The 14,502-nt window shown below is 41.4% G+C and overlaps 2 non-coding genes across 2 annotated transcripts; both read right to left on the bottom strand.

The window, feature by feature from the left end:
- Window positions 1-3,200: 3,200 nt before the first annotated feature.
- On the bottom strand, window positions 3,201-3,307 carry LOC122696719. The gene has a single exon (XR_006341847.1). It is a non-coding gene; the product is annotated as a U6 spliceosomal RNA (small nuclear RNA).
- A 3,499-nt stretch (window positions 3,308-6,806) lies between these two features.
- Window positions 6,807-6,913, bottom strand: LOC122696712. Its single transcript, XR_006341841.1, has one exon. It is a non-coding gene; the product is annotated as a U6 spliceosomal RNA (small nuclear RNA).
- Window positions 6,914-14,502: the final 7,589 nt, after the last annotated feature.

Raw genomic sequence — 14,502 nt, 5'->3', positions numbered from 1 at the left:
CTTTACAATAACTGAAATCTATTACCCCGCAGTTTCTATTCATTGGACCCAATTTTGCTTCTTAGGGATACGTAAAACAGTCTAAATCTCTCTTCCACATGGATGCTCTTCAAATATGTAAAGACAGCAATTGTGTGCCTCATGAGTCCTTGCCTCTTCATTCTATTTCTAATACTGACATGTAATTTTCTCCCAAGATTCTTGTTTTTTTCCATTTCACCAAGTTATTCCTCCCCATTGGTTAGAGTTTGTCTCAGGGTAACAATTCCCCTAGTCACCTCCTTTACATGATGGTACTGTTGAGCAAAGTCTGAAAATTTTTGGATCACTGCTTTTCAGCTGATTCAAGTCCAGCAGTTTTATAAACTGCACTATGAAAGCAGCATCCTTTCTTTTTCTCCATCTCGTCTGTGAGAGCAGAGACTCTAGAAATAATCCTGAAACTGTTTTGAGGACAGAAGAAAGTTAGAGTAGGCTGCTGTTGTTCAGTTGATAAGTTGTGTCCGACTCTTTGCAACCTCATGGACAGTAGCACGGCAGGACACCTGTCCTGCTTCCCAGGTGGTGCTAGTGATAAAGAACCCTCCTGCTAATGCAGGTAGACATAAGATACGCAGGTTCAATCCCTGAGTTGGAAAGATCTCCGGGAAGAGGGCACAGCAACCCACTCCAGTGTTCTTGCCTGGAGAATCCCATGGACAGAGCCTGGCAGGCTATAGTCCACGAGGTCTCAAAGAGTCAGACATGACTGAAGTGACTTAGGACGCACATACTATCTCCCAGAGTTTGCTCAAATTCATGTCCATTGAGTCGGTGATGCTATCTACCCATCTTATCCTCTGCCATCCTCTTCTTCTTTTGCATTCAATCTTTCCCAGCATCAGGGTCTTTTCCAATGAGCTGGTTCTTCACATCAGGTAGCCAAAGTATTAGAGCTTCAGCTTCAGGATCAGTCAGCAAATTTGGGAAACTCAGCAGTGGCCACAGGACTAGAAACAGCTAAAGTTCAAGTATGAATAATTACATTTGTTAGGCACAAATTGAGACTATTCTAGAATCGTTTTTATCCAGCGTTCTTGTTTTCAGTTCAGTTCGGTTGCTCAGTCGTGTTTGACTCTTTATGACCCCAAGGACTGCAGCACGCCAGGATTCCCTGTCCATCACCAGCTCCCAGAGTTTGCTCAAACTCATGTCCATCGAGTCAGTGATGCCATCCAACCATCTCATCCTCTGTTGTCCTCTTCTCTTCCTGCCTTCAATCTTTCCTAGCATCAGGAGCTTTTCCAATGAGTCAGTTCTTCACATCAGGTGGCCAAAGTATTGGAGTTCTTGTCTTAGGTGGATTTTTATCCTTGGAGAAAGACCTGTTTTACCTCACATCTTGCTTATGTTTATTTAATGTTGCTGTTTGAGCCTTTAAGGCCATTTGTTGTTGTTCAGTTGCTCAGTCATGTCTGACTCTTTGCAACCCCAAGAACTGCAGCACCCCAGGAACTCAGGAAGGAAAGAAAGCTGCCATCTAGCAGCCATCAGATTGCAGCCTTTCCCTAAAGTGAGCCCTGAGGATAGGGAGATCAGGATGTGAAAACATGATGCTGGCTTCAGATAGCTAGGTGGAATCTAGAAAAATGGTACAGATGAAGATATTTACAGGGCAGGAACATAGATGCAGATGTGCAGAACGGACTTGTGGACACAGAGGGGGAAGAGGAGGGTAGAACCAGTTGGGAGATTAGGATTAGATTAGGTAGGGATGTACCCTACCATGTGTAAAACAGATAGCTAGTGGGAACCTGCGGGAGCTCAGCTCAGCACTCTGTGATGACCTTCAGGGGTGGGATGGGGCTGAGGGGGAGGAAGGCCCAGGAGGGAGGGGACATATGAATAGATAGAGCTGATTCACTTGGTCATGGTACTGCAGAAACTAACACAACAATTATACTTCAATATAAGAAGAAAGAAGAGGAAGGAGACGAAGGGTTACTTAATCATTGTTGCTATTTCCTTCTTGCTAGAAAGGTCATTTGAAGCCCTGAGGCTCTTCTCTTCTGGGAGAGGATGTTACATAGGCTCTGAAAGAAAATCTCCATTTGATGCACATTATTAAGTTTGAGTTCCTGTAGCTCAGATAGTAAAGAATCTGCCTGCCATGCAGGCCACCTGGGTTCGATGTCCAGGTTGGGAAGATCCGCTGGAGAAGGAAACAGCTTCTCCTCTTGGAGAAGGAAACCCACTCCAGTATTCTTGCCTGGAGAACCCCAAGCACAGAGGAGCCTGGTAGGTTACAGTCCATGGGGTCGCAAAGAGTAGGACATGACTGACTGACTAATACAACTCTACTCAGTAAGTGAAAGGGAGGACAAACGATTAATGAGATATGTGGCTAAGAATGGATTGTAAGGAAATCCAGTTTTTTCTTCATTTGAGTCATTAATCCCTGGTGGGAGGAAAGGTGGTTTTCTCCTTTTGTTTATTCCATTATGTCTCTTTCTTGGAGAATTTTTGTGTTTTACTTATTTTGTCAAAATTTAGATGAAGGAATTTAAAGGATAGTACTCTTTTACTTCAAATACTTAGAGAATTTACTGAGTCATTTTTCTGGTCCAGTAGTAAATTCATTCCAGTGGAGTTTCAAAGAGCTTTTTTTTTTTTTTTTTTTGCTCAAGGTTTATATAATAATAAAACAAAAATTGCTAAGTCAGAAGATTCTGTTTAAAGCACATGTTTTCTCTCTCGCTCTGTCTCTTTCTCTCTCCAACTCCCATCTCTCTCTGTTTTTAATGCTCTACAGATTTTAATGCTCTAACATTACTTCTGCTCCCTTTTTTGGACATCACCAAGTTTACACCACTTCCCTTTTAGGAAGGAAGAGATGACGAGTACAAATCCTGCCAAATGTCTCTGAGTTCCCTTGCAAACAAGACTTCCATGACAGTTAGAAATGGTGAACAGAAGGCAGAACAGAACCTTATGCCTATTTAATGATATCCTGTAGACCCACTGCCCAAATGGCTTGAGGCCCTTTCTGATTTCATTCTTTCTTTTTTAAAAATATTATTTTACTGAAATATAGTTGATTTACACTGTTGTGCTAATTTCTTCTGTACAGCAGTGACCCAGATATACATGCTTTACGGTAGACCCTTGTTGTTTATCCATCCTATGTGTAATAGTTTGCCTCTGCCAACCCCAGACTCCCCCCAAATGTGAAAAGCTTCACAAATTTTTGTGTCAGCCTTGTGAACGGGCCGTGTGAATCTTCTCCGTGTCATTCCAATTTTAATTTATGAGCTGCCAAAGTGAGCATCCTTCCTGATTTGTTTTTGCTCCCCAGTCATGAACCAGTACTTATTTTTTTTAGATGACTTATTCCCTTTGCTCTTCCTTCAGATTCAAAAGAGGAGTGTTTGAACTGTTAGGTAGTTAGAATAGGAAAAAGGAGTCCAAAATGGCACTGGCTAAAAGACCAAGAAGGGAAAAGCCCTCGAAAATAGAACAAAGGGAGGATTGGAATGAGGACCTCAGGTAAAACAAACAGCCCTTCTGGTTAGCCTAATTTACATAGGTCAGGCTCAGGTGGAGAAGAAAAATACATACAAAAAGAGGAGCCAAAATTGAGCCAGGGGCTTCTCTTCTTTTTGTGCCTTTTGGTTCGGCCTGCCCTCACGCCTGGAGGATGTTTTCTAAATTGTTTTCTAAATAAAACCAAGCTATCACACTGGTCCGTCCATTGCTTCAAATTCTTGCTGTGAGGAAGGAAATTACACACTCCCCGGACAGAACTAACCGAAGTCTGCTTTTTTACTGTTAAATAAAATAGCTTTATTGAGCAATTATTTTTATATTTCACTGCATACTTTTTCACAACTGCTCTAAGCAGCATCAATTTTTAACCATTTCCCTTTTTATAATTTAAATTTTTATCAGAGAAATATACTCAGATTTTAACATGGCTTGAGTGTCCACAGCCACACTCATCCCCACCACCATTCTTTTCATCAGAAGAAACATTTGTTTCAATGAGCTATTCATGGGATTTACTTCCGTTTCTAAACAATATGCTCACACTACTATTTCTTGAAGTTTTTTTCTTTCTCATTTTACGTATTCCCAATTGCTTTCTACAAAGTCACTATCTTACACCTCCAACAGCTTCTCTAAACTTGGGCCAATTTTCTACCATCTAACCTCCCAATATAGTTATATGATCCTTGTTTTAATTTAAATTTATTTTTAATTGGAGGGTAATTGCTTTACAATATTGTGTTGGTTTCTCGATCCTTTTAGTCAGATTAATATTCAGAGTTTACATTATTATGACCGTATAAGCATTACTCACAAATGAGCCTGTGGTACATTTCCTTTCCTGTACAGTCACCCCACCACAAGAGTTAATAATTGCCTTTTAAAGAAGGCATATTCTTTAAAAAAAAAAAAAATGAAGTGTACTTGACACTCTTTATTTATCCATTCACCCTTTATTCATTCATAACTCTTGAGAGCAGGGTAAATCTCCTCTTAAGTTATACATATATATCAGTTAAGTAATTTGCTTTTCTTTCTGCCCACCCATCCCCACCCCCATCCCCACCCCTTCCTCTTTCTTCAAACAGCTGTCCCCTGGAACTTTCTGACCTTCTGTTCTACTGGAGATTGCTTGCCCTCTAGGGACTTCTCAGGTGGTGCAGTGGTAAAGAATCTGCCTGCCAACGCAGGAGACACAGGAGATGCAGGTTTGATCCCTGAGTCAGGAAGATTCCTTGGAGTAGGAAATGGCAAACTGCTTTAGTATTCTTGCCTAGAAAATTCCATGGACAGAGGAGCCTGGTAGGCTAGAGTCCATGAGGTCAGTTGCACAGAGTCGGATATGACTAAGTACATATGCATCACCATCATCATGTCTAACACACAGCTCCTGTCCTGGAATTTTCTTTGCCTTCCTGTGTTGAAGTTTCTATTTTCTAGATCGTACATCTCTTTTGGTTCACTTTCCATTGTGTGAAGAACCTCTTCTAGTAGATTTCCAAGAAAGGACGTATGATTGATAAAGTTCTTGAAAGTTTGCCTGTGTGTGCTCAGTCATGTCCAACTCTTTGCAACCCCATGGACTGTAGCTTGGCTCCTCTGTCTATGGAATTTTCCAGTTAAGAATACTGGAGGGGGTTGCCATTTCCTACCCCAGGGGATGTTTCTGACCCAGAAATTGAACCCACATCTGAGTCTCCTGCATTGGCAGGTGGATTATTTATTTATTTTTTTAAACCACTGAGCCACCTTGAAAGTTGGGGACATCTGAAAATAACTATATTCCACCCTCACATTGATTAATAGTTAGGTTGGGAATTTAATTCTAGATAGGAAATTTCCCCTGGGATCCTAAAGACATTGTTTTATTGTCTTCTAGCTTCTAGTGTGAATGTTGAGAAGACTATTTTTTTCATTCATAATCCTTTGTATATAAAAGATTTTCTCTTTCTGGGAGATTTTAGGAGGTTTTTTTTTTTAAATCGTCTCTAGGGTTCTGACATTTCATGATGGTGTGTCTTACTGTCAACATTTTTCATTTATTTCACGATATTCACTGGGCTCTTTCTACCTAAGAAGTCACAACCTTCATTTCTGAGTAAGCTCCATGAGATAAGGAATTTTACTGCTTTCTTGTTCACTGCCAAATTCTCACCTGTTACAGTGTCTGTTATAGTGAAGGCACTCACTGAAAAGGGAACAAGTGCACTCATGACTAATACATAGGGGATTTTTTAGTTATACTTCTTTGTTTCTGCTTTTGTCTTCTGGAACTCCTCTGGTTCTCCTGTTTTCTAATTTTTCTCTCCTTCTGTTTTAACTCTTTGTCTCCTTGTTCTGGACTTCCCTGGTGGCTCAGATGGTAAAAGCGTCTACTGACAATGCGGGAGACCTGGGTTCCATCCCTGGGTCAGGAAGATCCCCCTGGAGAAGGAAATGGAAACCCCCTCCAGTACTCTTGCCTGGAAAATCCCATGGACCGATCGAGGAGCCTGGTAGGCTACAGTCCATGGGATTGCAAAGAGTTGGACACAACTGAGCCACTTCACTTTCACTCTTTGTTCTAATTTCTGTGTAATTTCCTTGGCTTTATCTTCTAAACCTTTTATTGCATTTCTAATACCTGTAATATTACACTTAACTGCCAAGATTTCTCTTTTTATTTTCTAAAAGTTCATTAGCACATTTTTTTTTGTTCTAAGGATATTTTAAATCTTATACAATGTCTTAAATCTTTGAGGATATCATTATATTTGCATTTTTTTTTAAGTGCTCATGGGTGGTGGTTTAGTCACTAAGTTGTGTTGGACTCTTTCTGACCCCATGGACTATAGCCCACTAGGCTCTTCTGTCCATGGGATTTTCTAAGCAAGAATACTGAAGTGGGTTGTCATTTCTTTCTCCAGGGGATCTTAAAAATGGTTGAATCAGATTGCATAAAGATTTCTTTAATGAAGACCGTTCAAACCCATATCAGAATATTCCACAGAATTTGTGGCACATGCAAGTCAGGCATTTTACAGAGGATTTATTTAAAAAAAATTTTTAATTGCTGTATAATTGTCTTACAATGTTGTGTTAGTTTCTGCTGTTAGTTAGTATAGCAAAGTGAATCAGCCACATGTATACATACATCCCCTCTTCCTTGATTGCCTTCCCATTTAGGAAGGAAGCCCACCCAGAGCATTGAGTAGAGTTCCCTGTGCTATATAGTCAGTTCTTAGAGGTTATCTGCTTTTTACATAGTAGTGTATATATGTCAGTCCCAATCTTTCAATCAAAAAAATATGAAATGCTTCACGAATTTGAGCGTCATCCTTGTGCAGGAGCCATACAAATCTTTTCTGTATCATCCCAGTTTTAGTATATGTGCCAGTGAAGTGAGCACTGTGCTTGCTTGTTTTACTTTAATTTCCTCAAAAGTTAGATGCAAATGTCAATTTGCTTCTTTCAGGTTTAGCCCTCTAAGGGTTAGGTTTCAGGATTCTCTGTTCTGCTGTTACTTATCACTCATCCATCTGCTTTGTATATTCTCTTCTCCATTGCAATCTTTTTTTACCCTGTGACTTTACATCTTTTAAAGTTTCTTCTTTGCCATTCTAGAGGAGTTACGAGAGGGAATGGTGGTAAGTTTATGTTTTAATCTATCAGTTTAACTAGAATTTCCCACTACATTTATCAGTGAAAAATGAAAATGATTTAGGATTAGGTGGCACTTTCATAAAGACAAGCACAACATGGGAAAATTCTCTTGAATGATCATGAAGATGATATGTATACATGTGGCACATTCACTTTGCTATACAGCAGGAAGAGAAGGGATGACAGAGGAGGAGGTGGTTGGATGGCATCACTGACTCAATGGACATGAATTTGAGCAAACTCCAGGAGTTGGTGATGGACAGCCTGGTGTGCTGCAGTCCGTGGGGTTGAAAAGAGTCAGATATAACTGAACCGATCATGAAGATGGTGAATGGTCTTATTGTTGTGTTGGGATAGTAAAATACAGTGTTTCAGTAAACTGTCCTTTTTATGTGAAAAGGTGTTCTAGTTCTAGTAGGTTTATACAACTTTTGATGGTATTTGCAAAAATCCCCAAACCAAACTCATAATGAGGGCTTGTCTACCTGAAGTGGGGAGAAGACAATAAAAGAAAACATCTCTAAAAATTATCCTTTCATATATATTAAATGTAGAAAAAAATAAGACTCAAGGGCATGGTCACTAGCACTTTCATCCCAGAGTAAGCAGTTGGATGGCACATCATTTTGCTCCCTCTGGGAGGAGCCGTTTACTAGGAGTTTGTTGAATTCAAAAAGAAAGCGAAAGGAGTCATTGCTAGAAGAACAGATGATAAAGTGTAGATGAAGTTTTGTTTCCCCTTAACAATCATCAGCAACCAATATCTAGAGCAGTGGCCTTTAACTTTTTAAACAACTTACTTAAAAATAGTTATGTGCAGTTAGTTACCCAGTTGGGTCCGACATTTGCAAGCCTATGAACTGTAGCCTGCCAGGCTCCTCTGTCCATGGAATTCTCCAGGCGAGAATACTGGAGTGGGTTGCCGTTTCCTTCTCCAGGGGATCTTCCCGACCCAGGGATCGAATCCAGGTCTCCTGCATTGCAGATGGATTCTTTATCATGTGAGGTACTAGGGGAGCCCAAAAATAGTTAATATAAACCTAAGTGGAAAAAGAATTTGAAAAAAGAGTAGATACAGGTATACATATAACTGAGTCACTTTGCTATACACCTGAAACTATGACAACATTGTTAATCAACTATACTCCAATATAAAATAAAGTTAAAAAATAGTTAATATTAACACATATTAAAAAGTCAAGTAGTGTTAAAGAGTTAAAAATATGTGCCCCTTCAGCGCTTTTACTGCTCTTAGCTACTTCTTCTGATATTTACATGTGTATTTCAAGAAATATATATATCTATAATCATCAGATTCATTCATTTTAGGTACTGTTAATTGACTTCTATGTTAGTCCAGAGCCTCCAAGAGGCAGATACAAAAGAGAAAACTTTATTCTAGGACATGCCTGTGGGAAAAAATGGAAAGGGACCTGGAAGAAGGTTGGGAAATGCTGTTAGACAGCCTGCAGATCTTACAAAGTCAAGAGACAGAGAAGGGCAGAAGATGGGGTAGAGTCACCTTAGATCACAGAGCAGCCCTAAGGAAAGGCCAGCAAGGCCAATGGGGGGTCCTTGAGTCACAGTCACCCTTTGGAGGGATGCCCTATCTCCCAGTCATTGACTGGGAGCAGCCCATGGGAAGAGTGACCTCCACATAGATATAGTGGTCAATTTCAAAGTGCAGCAACTATACCCACTGGCTAGACATGCTCCCTGCATCTAGAGGTCTGAGAGGGGGACAGTCCCATGCCTGTCATCCACTTCCAATGCAACAGGTGAAGATCTTAGCTCCCTTACACAGAGCTCTTTCCCTCTTTTCTTCCCTCCGATACATTTATATTCCAGTTTTGATTAAATCCATATTCAGTGCTTTTGGCTTCCCTGGTGGCTCAGATGGTAAAGAATCTGCCTGCAACACGGGAGACCTGGAGCTTCCCAGATGGTGCTAGTCGTACATAATGCAATGTAAGAGACTCAGGCAGATGTGGGCTCCATCCCTGGGATGGGAAGATCCCCTGGAGGAGGGCAGGGTGACCCACTTCAGTTATGCTTGCCTGGGAAATCCCATGGACAGAGGAACCTGGTAGGCTGCAGTTCATATGGTACACAGAGTTGGACATGACTGAAGTGACTCAGCATGCACGCAGTGCTTTTGTTTTTTAAAAAATATTTATTTATTTATTTGGTTGCACTGGATCTTTATTGTGGCATGAGGGATCTTTAGTAGCGGCATTTGAACTCTTAGTTGGGTCATGTGGGATCTGGTTCCCTGACCGGAGATGGAATGCAGGCCCCTGCACTGGGAGCACAGTCTGAGTCACGGGACCAGCAGGGAAGTCCTCAGTGCTTTCATTATAATGATTATGTAAGATTTTACCCCTAGCTGAGTCAGATAACGCATTATAGTTATAGTGTATTTATATGTTTTGCTTTTCCTAGAGGTAATAATTAGGCCTCCCTCATGGCTCAGTGGTAAGGAATCCACCTGCCAATGCAGGAGACTCAGGTTTGATCCCTGGGTCAGGAAGATCCCCTGGAGAAGGGAGTGGCAACCCACTCTAGTATTCTTGCCTGGGAAATCCCAAGGACAGAAGGAACCTGGTGGGCTACAGTCCACGGGGTCGCAAAAGAGTCAGACATGACTTAGAGACGAAATAGCAGCAGATAAGAATTGCTTCATTTTTTTCCTACTCGCTTAATTATTTTTGAACTTATGGCTCAAGTTTCCCACAATTCCTAACAGGTTTGTAAAATACCTCTTAATACATATTTCCATATAGTAAACTTAGTAAATGCTAAGTTCAGCCAAGGGATGGTAAATGTTTAACAGCTAGCTCTCTCAGGATGGGAGGGTTCCAAAATCTGATTTTTCAACTTTTCCCTTATCCTGTAAATACTGTAAATACCCTTTTTCTGTAACTACTCCCACAATGGCAGATTTCATGCTACCAATGTGATGTCACTGAATGAAGAGTTGGGAAGAGTTAGCATACAACCACTGAGGACACCCCACAAAAATATGACCAGAGGGTTACTGGAAAGAAAACGTTTGAATCTAATAGCGTCCATAAATATTAAAAATTAATTTTATAATTTTATTTGCCTTTAAATTTATTCTAATTCTGTTATGAATGCATTTTACATAAACAATTTACCTTACTTTTTCATGTTTGAACATCTGTTGTCCTTGGGAACACTGAGAACATGACAATAAATTTGGTGCTTCTAATACTAACAGGATTGCCAGGAGAACTATCAGTAACCTCAGATATGCAGATGACACCACCCTTATGGCCGAAAGTGAAGAAGAACTAAAGAGCCTCTTGATGAAAGTGAAAGAAGAGAGTAAAAATGTTGGCTTAAAGCTCAACATTCAGAAAACTAAGATCATGGCATCCGGTCCCATCACTTCATGGCAAATAGATGGGGAAACAGTGGAAAGAATGGCTGACTTTATTTTTGGGCTCCAAAATCACTGCAGATGGTGATTGCAGCCATGAAATTAAAAGATGCTTACTCCTTGAAAGGAAAGTTATGACCAACCTAGACAGCATATTGAATAGCAGAGACATTACTTTACAGATGATGACTGTAGTCGTGAAATTAAAAGATGCTTGATCCTTGGAAGAAAAGCTATGACCAACCTAGACAGCATATTAAAAAGCAGAGACATTACTTTGCCAACAAAAGTCGGCCTAGTCAAGGCTATGGTTTTTCCAGTAGTCATGTATGAATGTGAGAATTGGACTATAAAGAAAGCTGAGTGCCGAAGAATTGATGTTTTTGAACTGTGATGTTGGAGAAGACTCTTGAGAGTCCCTTAGACTGCAAGAAGATCCAACCAATCCATCCTAAAGGAGATCAGTCCTGGGTGTTCATTGGAAGGACTGATGCTGAAGCGGAAACTCCAATACTTTGGCTACCTGATGTGAAGAACTGACTCATTTGAAAAGACCCTGATGCTGGGAAAGATAGAGGGCACTAGGAGAAGGGGAGGACTGCCGGGGTCCAGCCCCAGCAGGATCCAGGGGAACCCTCAGGATGAACGGCGTCGGCGAATGAGAGAGAGAGTGAGACAAAGCTCGGGGGCTAAGTCTGAAGTTTATTTTTGCACGGCTCCTTTATACCCTTAACAACATCTTTGGGGGAAGTGCACATTGCTTACACACAGGTCATCTCAAAACATTACAACAACTTGACCTTCAACAGAAACTGGATGTCACCCACATACTTTCTCATTCACAAGAGTCTTTCTTATCATTTGGCCTTCAGGCCTGCTAACATTTTATGGCTTGCACCTGGTGTGACTTAAGCAACTTCAGTAGCCGACCCTGTTTTTCTTATAATTAATCTATTTTTTTTCTAATAAGTGTCATCTCTATGAGAACTAGATAGGATTACATTTTTTACAGAACAGAAATGCGAAGGACTGCAAAAACAGCAGATATGGCACAAAACAGGCTCTTAGTCTAAAAGTTAACCACCTGCAAGAAGTCGCCAGCTAATCTCTATCTAAAGTATTTTCTATTAGGCACATTTGTGGCTGTCATATTTGTGGAGCTTTTCTCACCCCGTGAAGGGGCCTATGCTTAATAGTTTCTTTTGTCAGCATACTGTGTTTAGGATGTTTAGAACAATCAAGAGCATTTTGTGCAATGAGATTACACATTTATCAAACAAGCCAGAATGCCAGCAAAATGTTTGAATGGAAGCATTTCCTTCATCTTTGGCCCCTTCATAGGGTTCCAGTGTCCAGAAGATTTATTAATTAGGGTTTTAAGTTGGTCCTCATTCAGTGAAAGAGGAGCAGGAGAGCTCTCGGCAGGTAACACAAGAATCTGCAACAGGGCAAACAAGAACAACAGCAGAAAAGGGGGGAGGATACAGGGTGGGGTAGAGGCCGAGGCCAACCTGGAGGGTCCCTTATCCTAGACGGCCTTGCCTGTCAGGCTTTTTCCTCATGACCTCGTCATGGATGGGGTCCCAGACGGCCTTGCCTGCCCGGTATTTTCTTCATGACCTCAGCATGGGCGGGACCCCCCATAACGGCTCCCGGCAGAAAACAGAGGATGAGATGGTTGGATGACATCACTGACTCAATGGACATGAGTTTGGGTAAACTCCAGAAGTTGGTGATGGACAGGGAGGCCTGGCATGCTGCAGTTCATGGGGTCGCAAAGAGTCAGACACGACTGAACGACTGAACTGAACTGAACTGAATACTAACTTGATTCATCCATCTATCAACAACTTGGAGCTCAAAATAAGCTTTGTGGGGTTTCCCTAGTGGTCCAGTGGTTAAGACTCTGCATTCCCAATGCGGGGGACCCAGGTTCCATCTCTGGTCAGGAAAATAGATTCCATGTACCTCAACTAAGCCCTGGCACAGCCAAAACAAACAAACAAACAAACAAACAAACCCCAAGCTGTGCTTGGAAGTAGCTGTTTGACTCAGTTGTAGCCAAAATAATGCAAGAGGAAGTAATATAAGTCACTTAAAAGCTTAGCCTATAAGACCTCCATCTCTTTTTTCACCTTCTGTTGGTGGAATGCAGGATAAACCCTCTGGGAGAGCAGAACCTCATAAGAATAGCTTGGTTCCCTGAATGGATTTCATGTTGTAACCACAGGACTTGCTAGAACTCATCCTGTTCTGTCAATAACAAGATACTGAGTTTTTCAGATAACAGAACAAAACCACAAGTCATGCAGATGCAGCAGGAGCACAGAAAGTTTTGACCTCAAGTAACACTCAGAGCCAGGAAAAGTTAGGACCAACCTAGACAGCATATTAAAGAGCAGAGACATTACTTTGCTAACAAAGGTCTGTCTAGTCAAGGCTATGGTTTTTCCAGTGGTCATGTATGGATGTGAGAGTTGGACTATAAAGAAAGCTGAGCTCTGAAGAATTGATGCTTTTGAACTGTGGTGTTGGAGAAGACTCTTGAGAGTCCCTTGGACTGCAAGGAGATCCAATCAGTCCATCCTAAAGAAGATCAGTCCTGAATATTTATTGGAAGGACTGATGCTGAAGGTGAAGCTCCAGTACTTTGGCCACTGATGCGAAGAGCTGACTCATTGGAAAAGACCCTGATGCTCGGAGAGATTGAAGATGGGAGGAGAAGGGGACGACAGAGGATGAGATGGTTGGAGGGTGTCACTGACTCGATGGACATGAGTCTGAGCAAGCTCTGGGAGTTGGTGATGGACAGGGGAAGTCTGGCGTGCTATAGTTCATGGGGTTGCAAAGAGTCGGACATGACTGAGCGACTGAACTGAACTGGGTGGTGCTATGAAAGTGTCACAATACAGTGACGAATGACAGGATAAAGAGGCTAATTCAGATGAGATGGCCATTGAAGCTGAGGTCTGAATGATGCCTCAGCTGCTTTTCCAAATGCTTCTTTTGACAAGAAGATTTTTTTTTTTTTTACCACGCCACATGGCATGCAGGATTTTAGTTCCCCAACGAGGAATTGAACCTGTGCCCCCTGCTATGGAAACAGAGTCCAAACCACTGGACCTTCAGGGAATTCTTAAGGAGCATTTTTCAAAATATTGGCTCAGATGGTAAAAATGTCTGCCTGCAATGTGGGAGACCCTGGTTCGATCCCTGGGCCGGGAAGATGCCCTGGAGAAGGAAATGACAACCCACTCCAATACTTTGCTTGGAAAATTCCATGGATGGAGGAGCCTGGTGGGCTACAGTCCATGGGGTTGCAAAGAGTTGGAGATGACTAAGTGACTTCACTTTCACTTTTCTTTCAATGCTTTTTTAAAAATATTGGACTTCAACACAGTGAAATGTTTAATATTTCTTCTCCCTATTGCTCTGGCTAGAGAAGAGCATTAATAGATGAATCCAAGCCATACTTTACCAGCTGCTTTATAGGTATTAACTTATGATCTTCAGACTCCAGTTGAATTTAAAATCAAGGGAATCATAAGAGATGAGGTCAGAGTCAACAGGTGGCCAGATTGTGAAGGATTTACTCTGAGACAACAGAGGAAGGCTCTGAACATAATCAGTCTTATGTTTAAAAAGATGACTTTGCCTGCTAGGAGATAGTGTAGGAGGCTCAGGAAGAAGCAAAAAGAACACTTAAAAGGCTGTTGGAATAATCCAGGCAAGGCAAAATGATGACTGGAAGCAGGATGGTGGCAGGACAAGTGGTGAGAAGTGGTTGAATGATGGGTGTGGTTTGTGTGGCAAGTGGACAGGATTTATTGATGGTTTATATATGAAGATGGAAAATGACAATGATAACTCCAAGGATTTTAGCCTGGGAAGATAGAAGGATGAAGTTGCCTATCTACTGTGACAGGGAGGAC

This window comes from Cervus elaphus, chromosome 6 (assembly GCF_910594005.1).
Source record: "Cervus elaphus chromosome 6, mCerEla1.1, whole genome shotgun sequence".
In the NCBI taxonomy this organism is placed as follows: domain Eukaryota; kingdom Metazoa; phylum Chordata; class Mammalia; order Artiodactyla; family Cervidae; genus Cervus; species Cervus elaphus.
This window is presented reverse-complemented; position numbering and strand designations above follow the sequence as displayed.